Source organism: Enhydra lutris, unplaced genomic scaffold, assembly GCF_002288905.1.
Source record: "Enhydra lutris kenyoni isolate GAN:26980312 unplaced genomic scaffold, ASM228890v2 scaffoldscaffold77, whole genome shotgun sequence".
In the NCBI taxonomy this organism is placed as follows: Eukaryota; Metazoa; Chordata; class Mammalia; order Carnivora; family Mustelidae; genus Enhydra; species Enhydra lutris.
In genome coordinates, this window is record NW_019154161.1 from 1,884,370 (window position 1) to 1,900,728 (window position 16,359).

Consider the following 16,359-nt stretch of genomic DNA (forward strand, 5'->3'; position numbering starts at 1 on the left):
GGGACCGTGCCAGATAGAAGTTGACAATCATAGAGACAGGGAAGACACACTCAGAGGCGACAAAGATAGAGAGGACAGTGACAGAGAGAAAAGACAGAGATAACAGAAGTAATATAGGGAAAAGTGACAAAAATAGAGAAGGTGCCAGAGACAAAGTTCAAGGCAATATTGACAGAGCAAAGACAATAACCGCAGGCAGAGAGGGCAGAGATCAAGATAACAATGTTAGAGATACAGAAAGCAATATTAGATAAGGAGCATGCCGATGCAAAGAGGGGACAAAGAAAATGGAAAGTGGCAGGATGACAGAGGGAACAGAAACAGAGCTAGAAGGTTCAAAGGCAGAAAGGGGCCCATGACAGAAATAGAGGAAATGGAAGCAGAGTTGGGGGGAGACAGGCTCAAGGAGTCAGAAAAGACAGATCCAGAGGGAATAGCAACAATGCGCAAACTCAGAGCAGAGAGCCATAGTGGTGACAGGACCAGAGTGCGAGTGACAAAGCACACTCAGTGACACTGTGACAGGTGAAGAAACACAGAGGCAGAAAGGATGGTGACGGAAGGGACAGTGATGAAGGTGATGGAGACAGAAACAGTGTAGAAACATAAAAGAGACAAGAAAGGGGAGTGGGACACAGACAGGGATTGGTGACCAAGACAGAGGGTGGCTTAGCAGATATTCTGGAGATACAGCTAAGGAGTATGGGTGCAGGCAGAGTCAGAAAAAGTTGAAATTGCATTTTTCTAGAGGAAGGTAGAGACAGGAGAACATGACCAAGGCACAACAGAGAAAGACAGGGATAGAAAGAGACCAAGTCATAGAGATGAACAGAGAGACAAGAGCAAAGAGAAAGAACATGACGGGTCAGTCACCTGAGACTAGGTGAGAGGTCGGGATGACAGGTGAAAGCAAAGATCGGGGAGAAGTGAACAAAATACCAGGGAGAGGAAAAGGGACACACCAACAGGTAGATACCAATTAAGACTCACTACGCAGCCTCATACCTCATCCTGGGAAGTACTGAAAACCGTGGAGCCTTGAGCTTTCTTCTTTATGCCACTTTGGTAAGTTGTGACCTTGATTTGGGATTGTGTTCTGAAAGGTCTCCACACAGATTCTAGATTTGTGATCAAGTTTCTGAACCCCCTGTTTATCTTGCTTTGGTCCACTGTAGCCACAGCACAAAGAGGTGGCAAAATCGCCCTTTTTTCATTCATTCATTCAACAAATATTGAGTACTCACCATATGCCAGCACTATTCTGGATGCTGGGGACAGCAGTGAACAAAACAAAGTACAGGCACCCAATGGAGCTTTCAGCCTAGTTAGTAGACACATATCTATATTATTTATTTAATGTCAAGTAGTGTTAAGTGCTGAGAAGAAAAATTAAGCAAAGCTAAGAGGACAGAATAGTTGAAGTTGTCAATAATAGCAAGCTAGGTTATTCAGATCAACCCTCCCACTGCAACAACTAAACACGCCAGATTAAAAAAAAAAATGTTAAGTCTCATAAGCACGGAAGGTGTCACAAGATTTATCAGGTCATAACTGAAGGGAAATCAAGAACCCAGAGAAGTAATCAGAGTACTTCTGCCCTGAAGGAATTTTACAGTCCTGGCAAATTTGAACTTTCATTTGGATGGCTTATAGATGAGGGGAATAAGAGAAGCTCAGGCCCACCCAAGGTGGGGAGTCGACATTAAAATGTGAAAGCAATGGCTATACCTTCAGGAAGGGTAGGGAAACTAGAAGTAAATTGGCCCCCATTCGTGAAGTTGCAGTCATAACCTTCGATTGTGAATTTAACTTGGCCTCAGACGAGTAGTGTTTCTAAACTCTTGACAATTGCACACAAAAACATTTTCTCCAGTGAAAAGAACCTTCATGAAAGACCTCAGATCATTCTGACTAGCGTGAGTCGGATATAACCAAGTAGAAGAAGTGCCAGGAACAAAAACCAGCAGAAGTAAAGGGCACTAGAAACAAACCCACTAAATACTTGTGATACCGGAATTATCAGACAATATGATTTGTTCACAGAAAAATCTAAGATTGCCATTGTTGTTACAGGGACCAGAAAACTATAAAATATTACCTGGATGCTTTGAAAGTGACAAAACTAGTAGCGACTTAAAACTTACTGAACAGGTTTAAAATGAAAAGCAACAACTGAAGAGAGAAATAGTGAACTGGAACTTAAGTCAAACAAAATTATGCACAAGGCACCATGAAGAGACAGGGCAGAAAACATAGAAGTTGACACATGGAGAAAATGAGTGAGAAGGTCTTATCTATGTATTTATTCTGAGTCCCCAAAAGAGTGAAAATGTGGCAAAAGGAATATTTAAAGACATAATGGTAGATCTTTCAAGTTTTCCAAAATTGATGAGAAACTCTAACTGAAAGATTCCAGAAGCCCCATGAACAAGCAAGATCAATATCAAGAAATCCATGCTTAGAAACATTATTACATATTTGAAGAATACCAAAGGCAAAGGGATCGCAATAGCAGTTAGAGAAAACAGCCGCCCTTCAAAAGATCAATACGTAACAACTGACTTCTTAAAAATTACAATGGAAACCAGAATAGGCTCAGTGTGTGATAGGAAGTAACTGCCAATTTTATACCCAGTGAAAAATAAATTCCAAGAATGAGATCAAAATACATTTTGGGATTTTAAAAAGTGAAGAGAGTTTACCACTAGCAGCAGATCCTTAGTAAAAAATATTCTAAGGATCTAATTTAGGCAGGAAAAAAAAAATGATCCCAGATGGAATATCTGAGATGCAAGGAGAAATAAAAAGCAAAGAAAGTGACAAATATGTGAATAAATCTGAATAATAATATCTTGTACATTAAAGAAAGAGAATAGAAACACATAATAAAAACATGTTACGAGAGGTTATATGGTATTAAAGTATTCTAAAAGTCCTTGTATTGTAAAGGTGTTGATTAATTTTTGAATTGAAATATAATTGACATGCAATATCAGTTTCAGGTGTATATCCTAGTGATTCAGTATTTGTATATATTATGAGATGATCCTCACGATAATTCTAGTTATTATCTGTCACTATACGGTTTTTACAATATTCTTGACCATTTCCTATCATATTGATTAATTTTAAGCCATTTAAGTTAGTTTGTGAGTTTTGCTTTCTAGGATAATCACTAAAAGAAATAGATAAAAAGAGAAAAATTATAAATAGCCAATATCAGGAATTAAAAAGAGGACATTGCTGCAAGTGCTATAGATATCAACAAGGTAAAAATTGGATATTATAGATGACTTAATATTAATACATCTCAAAATATAGATGAAATGGACAAATCCCTAGAAAACTATCACCTACCAAAAATTACTCAGGAAGAAATATAGCATTTTATTAGTTCTAAAACCATTTAAGCAAATCAAATCAGTAATTTTTAAAAAAAATTAACCATAAAGAAAAGTCTGGGTCCAGACACTGTCACTAGCAAGTTCTGCTAAACATTTAAGGAAGAAATAATTCTAACGTGCACACTCTTCCAGAAACTAGAAGAGTGATCACTCCAGCTCGTTTTGTGAGGCTGGCCTAACTTTGATACCAAAATCTGATAAGTATGGGAAAAGAAAATTATAGGCCAATATTCATTTTTAAAAATACTAAATAATAGAAACGAATGTGGGGCGCCTGGGTGGTTCAGTGGGTTAAGGCCTCTGCCTTCGGCTCAGGTCATGATCCCAGGGTCCTGGGATCGAGCCCCGCATCGGGCTCTCTGCTCAGCAGGGAGCCTGCTTCCTCCTTTCTCTCTCTCTGCCTGCCTCTCTGCCTACTTGTGATCTCTGTCTGTCAAATAAATAAATAAAATCTTAAAAATAAAAAAATAAAAACGAATGTAAGGGTATCCATGTTCTGATTTTTCCCATAATGATGACTTCATTGCAATATTTAATTCTCCCCCCCTCCCCAAATTTGGAAAACCCATACTTAGCTGGTACTTGAACATGTATTTGATTTGCCTCTTGGGTAATCCAGTATTGGTTCCAGGCGGAAGGAAGAGGTAAGGACACATTTGGCATGTTTGAGAGACAGAAAGAAAGTCAGAATGACTGAAGGGAGTATAATGAGTGAAAGGAAGGGGGGTTCAAAATAAGGGCATGGAGGCAGGGGCCAAATTGTGGCCACAGGGAAATATTTTTTGTTGTTTTTGTTTTTGTTTTGTTTTTGTTTTTGTTTTTTATTGTAAAGAGAAAGGGAAGCCTTGGCAGGGCTCTTTATATGTAAAAGATCTAACTAGGCCAGAATTCAAAAACTTCTTCACATGTTTGCTGTGTATCTTGGACAGTTCACTGCACCTCTCTGATCTTTAGTTGTCCCAAGTTTGGGAAGATAGAGACATAATCCAGGAAGGAGATCCAAGAGATGCTGAATTACCCCCCATTTTATGCCCTCCCTCCAGTAGATCCCAAAAGAGAGGCAGAGATTTTTCTCAAGGAAACAGAGTGAAGTGATCCCAGAGAGCCTTTTGCACCTTCCACAGAGAGCTCCCATTTTATTCCTTGATCCAATCATTTGTCTTTGACCCATATCAAAGCTCCTCTACAGGAACAGAAGGAGGGATCCTGGACTCCCTGAAGACTTTCTCTCTTCTTTTCTTCTCTTTGATGCCTGCTGGCGGTGATATGTTTAGAACAGAGCAGGACTTCATAACCTGGGGCCTGACTTCAGGGGGTCAAAAGTTTCCCTGGAATTGTATACAAAGGTTTGTCGGCATGTATTTTTCTCTGGGGAATGAGTTTCTAGCTCATCAGATTCTCAAGATTATTTCATTTGCAAAGAACAAAACTCCAATTCAAATTGGCTGAAAAAAGAGGGGTGGTTATTGCCTCGTATACAGTTGACTCTTTAACAATGGGTTTGGACTGTGTATCCATTTATACACAGTTTTTAAAAATAAATACAGTACAGTACTGTAAATATATTTTCTCTTCTGATTTTCTTTTCTTTTTTTTTTTTTAATTTATTTGAGAGGGGGCACCTGGGCGGCCCAGTGGGTTAAGCCTCTGCCTTCGGCTCAGGTCATGATCTCAGGGTCCTGGGATTGATCCCCGCATCAGGCTCTCTGCTCAGCAGAGAGTCTACTTCCCCCTCTCTCTCTCTGCCTGCCTCTCTGCCTAACTTGTGATCTCTATCTGTCAAATAAATAAATAAAGTCTTTTTAAAAACTTTATTTGAGAGGGAGAGAGCATGTGAGCATGAGAGGGGATGGAGGGGCAGCAGGAGAGAGAAAGACCCCAGCCTTAGGCAGACACTCGACTGACTGAGCTACCAAGGTGCCCCTCTTATAATTTTCTTAATAGTAGTTTCTTTCTCTAGCTTTATTATAAGAATACAGTGTATAATACATATACAAACTATGAGTTAATTGACTTTATGCTATTGGTTAAGTTTTCTGGTCCACAGTAGGGCATTAGTGGTTAAGGTTTTGGGGAGTCAAAAGTTATACTGAGATTTTCAACTGTGCAGGAGAGGGGGTCAGCACCCCTAACTCCCTCTCTGTTCAAGGGTCAACTGTAAGTGAAAAGTTATGACTAGCCCAAAACTTCCTGCATGGATCCAGGCCCTCACAGGATGTCACCAGGAATGTGTGTCTTTGAATTTCTGAGCCTTCTGATTTCCTCTAATTGGCTTTGTCTTCAGGCAGGCTAGCCCCTCCTGGTGGAAATATGACCTTGTGCTTCTATTGGGCCCATGAAGATAATCTAGGCTACCCTCTTTATCTTAAAGTCAGTGATGAGCAACATTAATTCCCCTTTACCATCAAACCTGACATAGTCACAGGTTCTGGGGATTAGGATAGTTTTGGGGGGCCATTATCCTAGCTAACATGGGATAAATTCTGATGAGGTATCCACAAAGCCATCACCAAAATCTGACTCCTGGGTTAGAAGCAAGGTCAGAATTAGAAGGGACTGGAAAATGGAAGGGAATGAACATCTAATTGAACATGTCCTCTCAGACACTATTCTTGGGACTTTACATACATTATTATTTACTTCTTGTGACAACCCTATTAAATACAAATTAGTATCCCAATGTTATGTATGGGAAAATAGAAGTTCAGAGTGGTGGAGTTACTTACGTAATCTGGTGGCAGAGATAGGACTTGAATTCAAGTTTTTCTGCCTCTAAAGGACATTTGAAACAAAATCTAGGTTTGTATTTGTAGTATGCATGTATATATACTCACACATACTTCTTTCCTTGTAAAAAAATTATCTTTCAGTTGTACAAGTAATATGTGGATAGATTGTCTTTGCTTTTTAAAAATAGTGTTACAGATAAATCTCAAGTCCCCTTTGGTCACCTCTCTCCAAACTAGGTGTCTTTTCTGGAAGTAACCACTATGATCATGTTATGGTGGGTCCTTCCAGATTTTTGTCTAAAAGTGCGTATATATATCTAGTAATATAGTGTATGCATAGTATTGTATAGTAAATGACTAGTATTGTTTTGAGCAAGCATGTGAGTGTGTTTAACATAAATGGTATCATACTGTACATATTGTTCTGCAGCTTGCTTTTTTAACTCAACAATATGTCTTGGAAATCTATCCAGATTTACTTAAATAGCTCTGTACCATTTCTTTTAAGAACTGCAGTGGTATTCCAGAAAACTCATGTTTATTTATCTATTCTCCTATTGCTGGACATTTGGGCTATTTTTTTGTTTCTTTGCTCTTAAAAACGATGTTGCTGTGAACATCTTTATACAGGTTCCCTTGGGTAAAGGTATGTTTCCTCAGGGTCAATAAGGATAGGTGGAATCATCAGGTCACATAGGTATGTTCATTTTAATTTTAATAAAGTTACACTTCCTGTAACTTTAAACTATTACTATATAATGGATACTCAGCAACTTCAAATAATAATCATGGTATTGCTTATGTGCTGGCTCATCTAGCTTGGTTTGTCTAGGACTGCTCCTGCCATAGGATACAGGTCTGGCTGGCTCAACTCTGCTCCAGGTATTTCATACTGGGGCTCAGGCAGAGGGAGCTTCAGCTACTATGGAAAGCTTTTGGTGGCCAGAGCAGAGATTCAGAGGACTAATGAGCACGTGCTAGGCGGCTAAAGTCCTAGGCTCAGAATTGACACACTGTTGTTTTTACCCACATGCCATTGGCCAAAGCAAGTCATGTGACCATGCACAGAGTTAAAAGACAGGCAAGTACCCTCCCTGCACACACAAGGCCATGGCAAAGTGGTGGATGCCGTGTAGGCATACCAATTTTTGTTTCTGCAAGCCATGGGACAGAGAGTCTGTTCTCCCACATCCTCATCAACACATAATACACCAGTCAATTTAGTTTTCCCAATCCTATGGGGATATATATATTGATGTTTTTCCAAAATGCTTTTATGGCTATTATCAGCCAAGAGGTGGCACAATGCAGAGGAAAAAGCACCAGGTGGAAATCAGAAGAGCCTGCCACTAATTGCCCCTTATTCCATTCCCCGAGATTTTAAAGTCGCTTTCTCTGTACAGATCACAGCCTCCCCACCTGTCAATGGAGCACAGGACTTGGAGCTAGACAGCTCAAGGTCCAAATTCCAGCAGCTCTGTGTACTTGTTTTATGTAACTTTGAACAAATCACATAATTGCTCCCAACTGCCATTATCCCAGCTGTAGAATGGGGCCAATAAACTCAACCTTCCCTACTTCATGTAACAAGATTCCTCTAAAGTCATATACTATATATATATATATACATATATACATATATATATGTATACATATGTATATATATATGTATATATACATATATATATATAAAATCAGCATTGAAATAAGAAGCACTGCTGATTCAACTCCTTTATTTTAGACTTAAGTAAACTACAGCCCATAGAGGAGGAATGAGAGAGTGTTATGCAGTAAGAGATGATAGAATAGCAGGCAGTTCCTCACAGTATTGGTCAGTTCTGTTCAACTTACAGGTAATAGAACCCCAGCAAAAACTGGTTTAAGCAAAAAGAAGGAAGGAAGGAAGGGAAGAAGGAAAAAGGGAGAAAGAAAGAAAGGGAGGAAGGTAGGTTAGAGGGAGGGAGGGAGGAAGGAAGTGGGGGAGAGTGTACATTTCTTGGTTCATGTAACTACAAAGTTCAGGGTTAGAGTTGGCATCAGGAATGGCTGGATCAGGCACCCAAACATTGCTAGCTGGAACATGTCTCTCTGTTTCTCCCCTTTGCTTTCCTCTGTGTTGCTTTATTCTCAGGCAGCCTCTTCTATATTATAGCAGGGTCACTAGGTTCCTTAAGGGAAAATTACAAAAACAACAAAAAAGAAGGCCCCTGGACTGGACAAGTTACAAAAAGCCACTAACTCTGGGTGGATAAATTCTAAAAGACATCCCTTCCATCTGTCTAGCACAGTCTTCTATCCAGGACATACAGTTTGGCAAGAGAAGTACTGGCTGAATTTGTGCAGGGTACCACCTGCCCAAACATGTGCAGCAGCCCTGAGTCTAGCAAACGGTCACTGGCAGCTCCAGGTTTCATTTCTACCAGCTAACCAACCCCAGGATCAAGCCAACACCTTTTCCCTGGTAACCCCAGAAGAGGTCCTGAGATGGGTTCTCCTTGGTTGGGAGATGCCAGGCCTGGGTGGGGCACCTTCTCCTGACACCTAGGGTGGGTTAGCCTCACTGAAGTCACATAGAGGTACAGTGGGACAGGAGAGCTCCTGGAGGAAAGTGATAGTGCCATTACCTGCAGGAGGCCCCTCCTTGGCTGACAGGAGAGCAGATCCTCCACTATCCTCCCTTATGGAGATTTCAGTCTAACAAAGGGAGTAAGAAGTATATTAACTGAAGACCTAGAAATTGCATTTGGAAGTGCCCAGACGTTGTCTATTCCAACTCCTTCCAACTCACCCCCCCCACTTTTTAATTTATTTTTCAGAAAGAGAGAGAGAGAGAGAGCATAAGCAGGTGGAACTGCAGGCAGAGGGAGAAGCAGGCTCCCTGGTGAGCAAGGACCACGACAAGGGACTCAATCCTAGGACCTCGGGATCACGACCTGAGCCGAAAGCAGATGCTTAACCAACTGAACCACCCAGGCATCCCCAACTTGCCTCCTTTTGAAGATGGGAAAACAGGCAAAGAGACCATCCAGTAAGGTAGGTCAGTCTACTAGCCAACACTGTAAGGTTCCCGAGTACAGCATTTTTGTTTCCCACTATTTTGTTCATCACTCTATCTTCAGCTCCCAACACAGAGTTCAGTACATATATGAGATGAATGAATGAACAATCAATAAATAGGGCAAGGTGATTAGAAATACAAACTATAGGGACGCCTGGGTGGCTCAGTTGGTTAAGCAGCTGCCTTCGGCTCAGGTCATGATCCCAGCGTCCTGGGATCGAGTCCCACATCGGGCTCCTTGCTCATCAGGGAGCCTGCTTCTCCCTCTGCCTCTGCCTGCCATTCTGTCTGCCTGTGCGTGCTCTCTCTCCCTCTCTCTCTCTCTGACAAATAAATAAATAAAATCTTTAAAAAAAAAAAAAAGAAATACAAACTATAGGACACGTACAGTGACTTCCCCAAGGTCACATATGCTCCATTTTAAACATATAAGTTGTTTTCAAATTTGGCTATCACAAATAACACTCATCTATGAGTGTATTTTTTTGTCTACCTCTCTGGTTATTTCTTTAATGTAAGTTCCTATGAGTGGAATTACTGGGTCATTAACAAAACGTTACAGTAAACTGTTTCATTTTGTTCCTTTTGATAAAGCCCAAGGGCATAGCCCTAAAATGCTATGTGATTCTTTCTTCTGCCCATCAAATGAGCAACAAATATTTTAAGGTTCCACTGAACACTGGTGAGAGTGCAGCAAAACAGACACCCGTGCCCATATGCAGTGTCGGAATGGAAATCGCTGCTACCCTTCTAGAAAGCAGTTTGGCAGTAGACATCAAGCGCAGGGAAACCGTCGCGCTCCTAAGGCCCGAGAATCCACCTGCAAGTCAAACAGACCCGTAAACAAAGAGGTTCGTCATGATGTTATTCATAATAGCCTTTTCTTAATGAAATTGCCAGGGTATCCAACTAGAAGGGGATGGTTGAGTTAGCTCTGCTGCGTCCACTCAATAGAGTATTACACGGCCCTTTCAAATGACGTTTTGAAAAATACGTACTAGCATGGAAATGTTGGTGAGGTAATGTTCAGTGAACAAAAGCAGAATGCACACATTTTATATGAAGTATGAATATAACTGTGCTTTTAGAGACTAAGTGGAAATGTACCAAACTGTTAGAAAGCAATTGTATTTGGAAGGCGAGTGCATAAAAATTTCTTTTCTACTTTTCTCCCTTTGGCCCCTGTTCTTTCACAATCATTATGACAGACAGAATAAAATGCCCACACCCTCATTCCTGGAGCCTGTGAATATGTTGATTTATGTGGCAGAAAAGACTTTGCAGATGTGACCAGGTTAAGGATCTTGAAATAGGGAGGTTATCCTAGATTTTCCTTGTGGGCCCAATGTCTTCACAAGAGGGAGACAGGATGATCAGATGTGACAGTGGTAGCAGAGGTTGAAGTGATGTAGCTGTGAGTCGAGGAGTGCAGGTTCCTCAGGCTAGGGAACAGATTCTCTCCTGGATCCTCCTGAAGAATACACCTTTTTTAGCCCCTTGAGACTGATTTGGGACTTCTGGCCTCCAACATTATAAGATAATAAATCTGTGTTGTTTTAAGCCACTGAATTTATGGTAATTTGTTATAGCAGCAATAGAAAAACTAATACAACCACGAATTACTTTACTCTACAAAAATAAAACTTTTTAAAAATATATAATATACACAGAGAAAAATACACAAATTGTAAGTGTCCAGCTCCATAAATTCCTATAAAGGGAAAAGCCCATGTAATCAGCGGCCAGATCAAGAAAGAGCACACCCGGCCTCCCAGAGCCCTTTCATGTTCCCTTCCGGGCACCATGCTCCGTCCAAGGGTACTCACTATCCTAACTTCACATCCCGTGGATTCGTTTTTACTCTTTGGGGATTAGCTTCTTTTTTCAGTCCATCTAATCGTGAGACCCATCCATGTTGTTGCATGTGACTGTAGGTCATTCATGCTCATTGCTGTGGGGACGGTTCCCGTTTTGTGACCGTGTCACAGTTTACTCATCCATTCTGCTGTCCGTGCACATTTGGACTGTTCTCAGACTTCAGCTGTTATGAGCAGTACTACTGTGAAAGTCACTGCACATATCTGTGTGTGAACACACGTATGCAGTTCGGGTGGACAAATGTCATAGGGTATGTGGGTGCTCAGCTTTCGAGGATCCTGCCAAACTGTTTTCCGGAGTGTTTATACCAGTTTATGCTCCCACTCGCAGGGTAAGAGTTTGCCCGGTTTTTTCTGTTGGTTTGTCTGACTTTTCCTTATTAACCAGAAGGAATTCTTTACATATTCCGGATAAGAATTCACCCTTGTCTATAGCTTGCCTTTTCACTTTCTTTTGATGAACAGAAGATCTTTACATAGCCCAACTTATCGCTTTTTCCTTCCATGGTTAACTTTGGTCTTGCTTAAGACATCTCTTCTGCACATGTACATGAAAATGTTCTCTTATGCTTTCTTTAAAAAGTTGTATTGTTTTACCCCTTAGATTTAGATATATAAAACATCTAGAATTTACTTTGATAAGTTATATGAAATAGAGGCCAATGAATTATTTTTAGGAACAATTAATACACAGTCAAATGCGGAGATATTGAGGTTACAATTCAGTGAGTTTTGACAAATCTATAGACACATGTATAGTACCTCATTCAAGATAACAGAATATTTCAATCAACCCAGAAAGTTCTCTTGTGCCCCCTTCCAATTAATCGCCAATCCCGTAGTCAATCACTATTCTGATTTCTATTACTGAAGATTAATTCTGCCTTCTTGAACTTTACACAAATAGAATCATACAATATGTATTCTTCTGTGTCTTTTTTTCTTGCTCAACAAAGTGTTTATGAGACTTACCCATGTTGTTGAATATATCAATAGTTTTTTCTTTTTTGTTGCTAAATAGTATTCCATTTTATGAATACACAACAATGGGTTTGGTGAAAGGTGGGGTTGTTTCCAGTTTTATGTTATTATTCATAAAGATGCTCCAGTCTTCCTTCCCTAAGTCTTTGTATGGACTGTGTGGAGACTTGTTTTCATTTCTCTTGAGTAAATACCAAGAGTGAAGTTACTGGGTGATAGCACAGGTTTTAGGATCACAGTCCTCTTCTTTCTTATTTATTCAGTGTCTGAAAACAGTGGCCTCATACATTTTGTCCACTTTAATAGTTGTTTATCACAGGAGGGCAAGTCTGGTACCAATTACTTCATCATGGCCCTAAGCAGGAATTCCCAATGTAGTATAATGAATAGAAATTGTCATTAAACTATGTCTCAAAGAGTATGGCAGAGTAGAACATGTGCTTTGGAGTCAAGTAGAGCAGATTTGGAACCCAATCTAAACATTCTCCCTGTGTGATCTTGTATAAGTACTTGCCTCTTCAAACTTGAGTCTTTTCTGTAAAATGGGGAGAATAAGAACATCTTCCTCATGGGATTGCTGGGAGGGGTTAGAGATAATGCAGGAGTCTCTCTGATGCACAGTAGGAGCAGCAAACACAGGTAGTGTTTTGTTATGCTGAGAGATGGTTTTGTTTCAAGAAGAACATTTAAAGTACATGGAAGATTGGATGGATTATTGTATTCAACAAATTTAATGAAAATACTGAATTTTTCTGACACTTTCTATACACTGGAGATTTAGTAATCACTGAGGATAGACCAGGTGTCTGTTCTCAAGGAGTTTGCCATCTAGAGAAGAAAAACAATCAGTGAAAAGTAGGTAAACAAACAAATAAGAAAATTTCACTTATGAATAAATGCTATAAAGAAAACAGAACAGAGCAATGTTGTAAAGAGTGGCCAGGAGTAGGTAAGAGGGTTCCTTTAAATCAGCTGGACAAAGAAGTTCTCTCTGAGGAGGTGATATTTGAGCTTAGACCTGAAAATCAGAAGGAGCCAACCATGTGAAGATCTGGGAGAAGAGTACTGCAGGCACAGGGTAGCTGGTGCAAAGGCCCTGAGGTAGAAATGATCTCACTGTAGTAGAAGAAGCTGGAGTGAAGGACAGAGTGGTAGGAGATGAAGTGGAGTGCTATCAGGGCTCAGACCATACAGGGCCCTAGAGGCCATGTTCAGGAGGGCAGATTTAATTCGAAGTAGGGTGGGAAGTCCTCAGAATGTCTTAAGTTGAGGGCTAATATGATCTGATTTACATTTTAATAAGATCACTCTGGCTACTATGTGGAGAATGGATTGTAGGGAGGCAGGAGTGGCTGTAAGGCCAGTGAGGAGGCCTTTAGCGCCAGTGAGGAGGCCTTTAGCTGGCCATGGGAGAGAGGATGCTGACTGATGCTACTGTGGTGGCAGAAGGGATGGAAAGAAGGGACTGTTTGCAATATATTTTAGAAGTAGAGCCACAAGACTGGATGATTGGTGGGATGAAGGTGAGGAAAGAGCACCACTGAGAACAACTTCTACATTCTTTCCTCAACTAAATAGAAGGTGGTACAATTTGCTGAGATAAAGAAGACTAGAAGCAACCATGTGTGTATGGTGGGGGGTGGAAGTCTAGAGCTCTGTTTTGGACATGATGCATTTGAGAAGTGGAGATGTCAAGTAGCCCTTTGTGTGCATGCAGGGAGGGAGAGCTCAGTGCAAAGACCCACATTCATCAACGGACTGGGGGATTTAAAGCTGTGGAACTGGATGAGTTCACCTAGGGAGGGAGAGCAGAGCACCAGAGAGGGCTTGGCCCCTGCAGCCCTCCTCTCACACTGGGAGACCATTTGAAGGTAGAGAAGCCAGCAAAGGAGTCTGATGAGGTAGGAGGAAATTGAGGAGGGTTTGGAGTCACTAAAGCCAAGAGAAGGCATGGTTTCAAGGAGGTACTGTGTCAAGTGCTGCTAAGTGGATAAGTAGGGTAGGCATGGAGAAGTGGCCCTGGCTTTGCAATATGGAGGTCTTGGTGACCTAGACAAGGGCGGGTTAGTGGAGTGGGGGTAGCAGATTCCCAGCTGGCAATTGAAGAGAGAATAGAACATGAGGAAGTAAAGATAGTTTTCCCAACTGTTGTAGAGGTTTTGCAGAAAAGGATAAAGAATAGGGTGCCCTGCAGGGAAATGTGGTTTCAAAAGAGGGGATTTGAAGAATTATTACTTCTTAAGATGAGAGATGCTAGGCCCATCTTAAGTGCTAATGCAAAGAGGGAATAATTGTTTATGCAGGAAAGGGAGGGGTTAATTGCAAGTGGCAAACTGCCCTAAGTGTTACTTCTCTCAGCCAAATCCCCACCAAATTTTTTATGAAAAATGACAAATATAGAAAAAAACTGAAAAAACATGGAGCATCTATCTACCTACCATTTAGACTCAATAATTATTCACATTCAAATGCTGAATTACCTGAAAGTAAATTGCAGACATAAATACTTCAGCATGAACCTCCTAAGAATAAGAATATACTGTTACATAATGATAGTATCATATTATCACACATAAGAAAATTAACACTGATTCCTTAATGTTTCTGAGATCAAGACCAAATTCACATTTTCCCAACTGCCCAGAGACTGTCTTTTAGGGCTTATAAAAAAATGTTTCAAATCAGGACCCAAGCAAGTTTCATGCATTACATTTGGTTATTATATCTCTTTAATCTCTTTTAATCTAGAGCAACTAATCCAACCTTGTTTACTTTCTCTGCGATATTGACTTTTTAAGTGACCGGGCTGCTAATTGTATAAATACCCCATAATCTGGATTTGTCTCATTGTTTCTCCGTGGTGTCCTTTAACTTGTTCCTCTATCCTATTTTCTTTCTTTTTTTTAATTAAAGATTTTATTTATTTATTTGACAGACAGAGATCACAAGTAGGCAGAGAGGCAGGCAGAGAGAGAGTGGGATGGGGGAAGCAGGGTCCCCGCTGAGCAGAGAGCCTGATGCTGGGCTCGATCCCAGGACCCCAAGATCATGAACTGAGCTGAAGGCAGAAGCTTAACCCACTGAACCACCCAGGTGCCTCTATCCTATTTTCTAATTAGATGGAAATCAGGTCTGGAACAGAAGTTCCCAAACATCCTCACTTCACGTGGCTTGTAGTATCTCGGTAATTTTTTCACAATGCACATAAGCTCAAAAGAAATACCTAACTAAAATTCCCATTTATTAAGTAGTTATACACATACAACCTAAGAAGTTTTTCTGTCCCAACAACTTAGCACCAGTTGAAAAAGTAATGCACATAAATTGAAAGGGAAAATATCTTTTTTCATTCTTTTTTTTTAAAGATTTATTTATTTATTTATTTGACAGACAGAGATCACAAGTAGGCAGAGAGAGAGAGAGAGAGAGAGAGAGAGAGGAGGAAGCATGCTCCCCGCTGAGCAGAGAGCCCGATGTGGGGCTTGATCCCAGGACCCTGGAATCATGACCTGAGCCGAAGGCAGAGGCTTTAACCCACTGAGCCACCCAGGCACCCATCTTATTTCATTCTTAAGCAACACTAATTACTTACTAACAGGATGGCAGTATACACCGTCTCAAACTTCAGCATCACTCTGGTCACCGCCACCTTCATATCCTGTTCCACAACAATTTTCAGGGTAGTATTTGCTTTTAATGACAGAACTACCAAAAACCCAGCTTCGCCCAGACCTGCTGTCCAAAAAAATGTAGCGCAAATCTAATGCTGAAACCGTGAACCACCTCAGGGTTGGTAGGTCAGGTGGCGTCTGATAGATACCAAGTACCACTGTTTCACTTGAAAACTTTAAATACCCTATAACCAGGAGGCAGCCAGTACCGGCTTTCCAAGAAAGAAGGCGGCGCAGGGCATCTCTTTTCAACTGAGGGCTAATGTCAAAGTGTTCAGTGACCACTTTTTTCCCAGAGAACTTTTTTTTTAAGATTTTATTTATTTATTTGAGAGAGAGAGAGAGAGAGAGAGAGAGTGTGTGTGTGTGTGTGTGTGTGTGTGCATGAGCGTTGGGGTCCCGGGGAGGGGGAGAAGCAGACTCCCGGCTGAGCAGGGAGCCCGATATGGGGCTTGATCCCAGGACCCTGAGACCATGACCTGAGCGGAAGGCAGAGGCTTAACCCACTGAGCCACCCAGGCGCCCCTCCCAGAGAAGTTTTTTAATAGTGTACCAGCACAGCACTCCTGTGCATTTGCTGCAGCCCCCCTCTGGGTGCCTCAGCATACAATTTGGGAACCAGGTGTCTTGAGGCTTAAT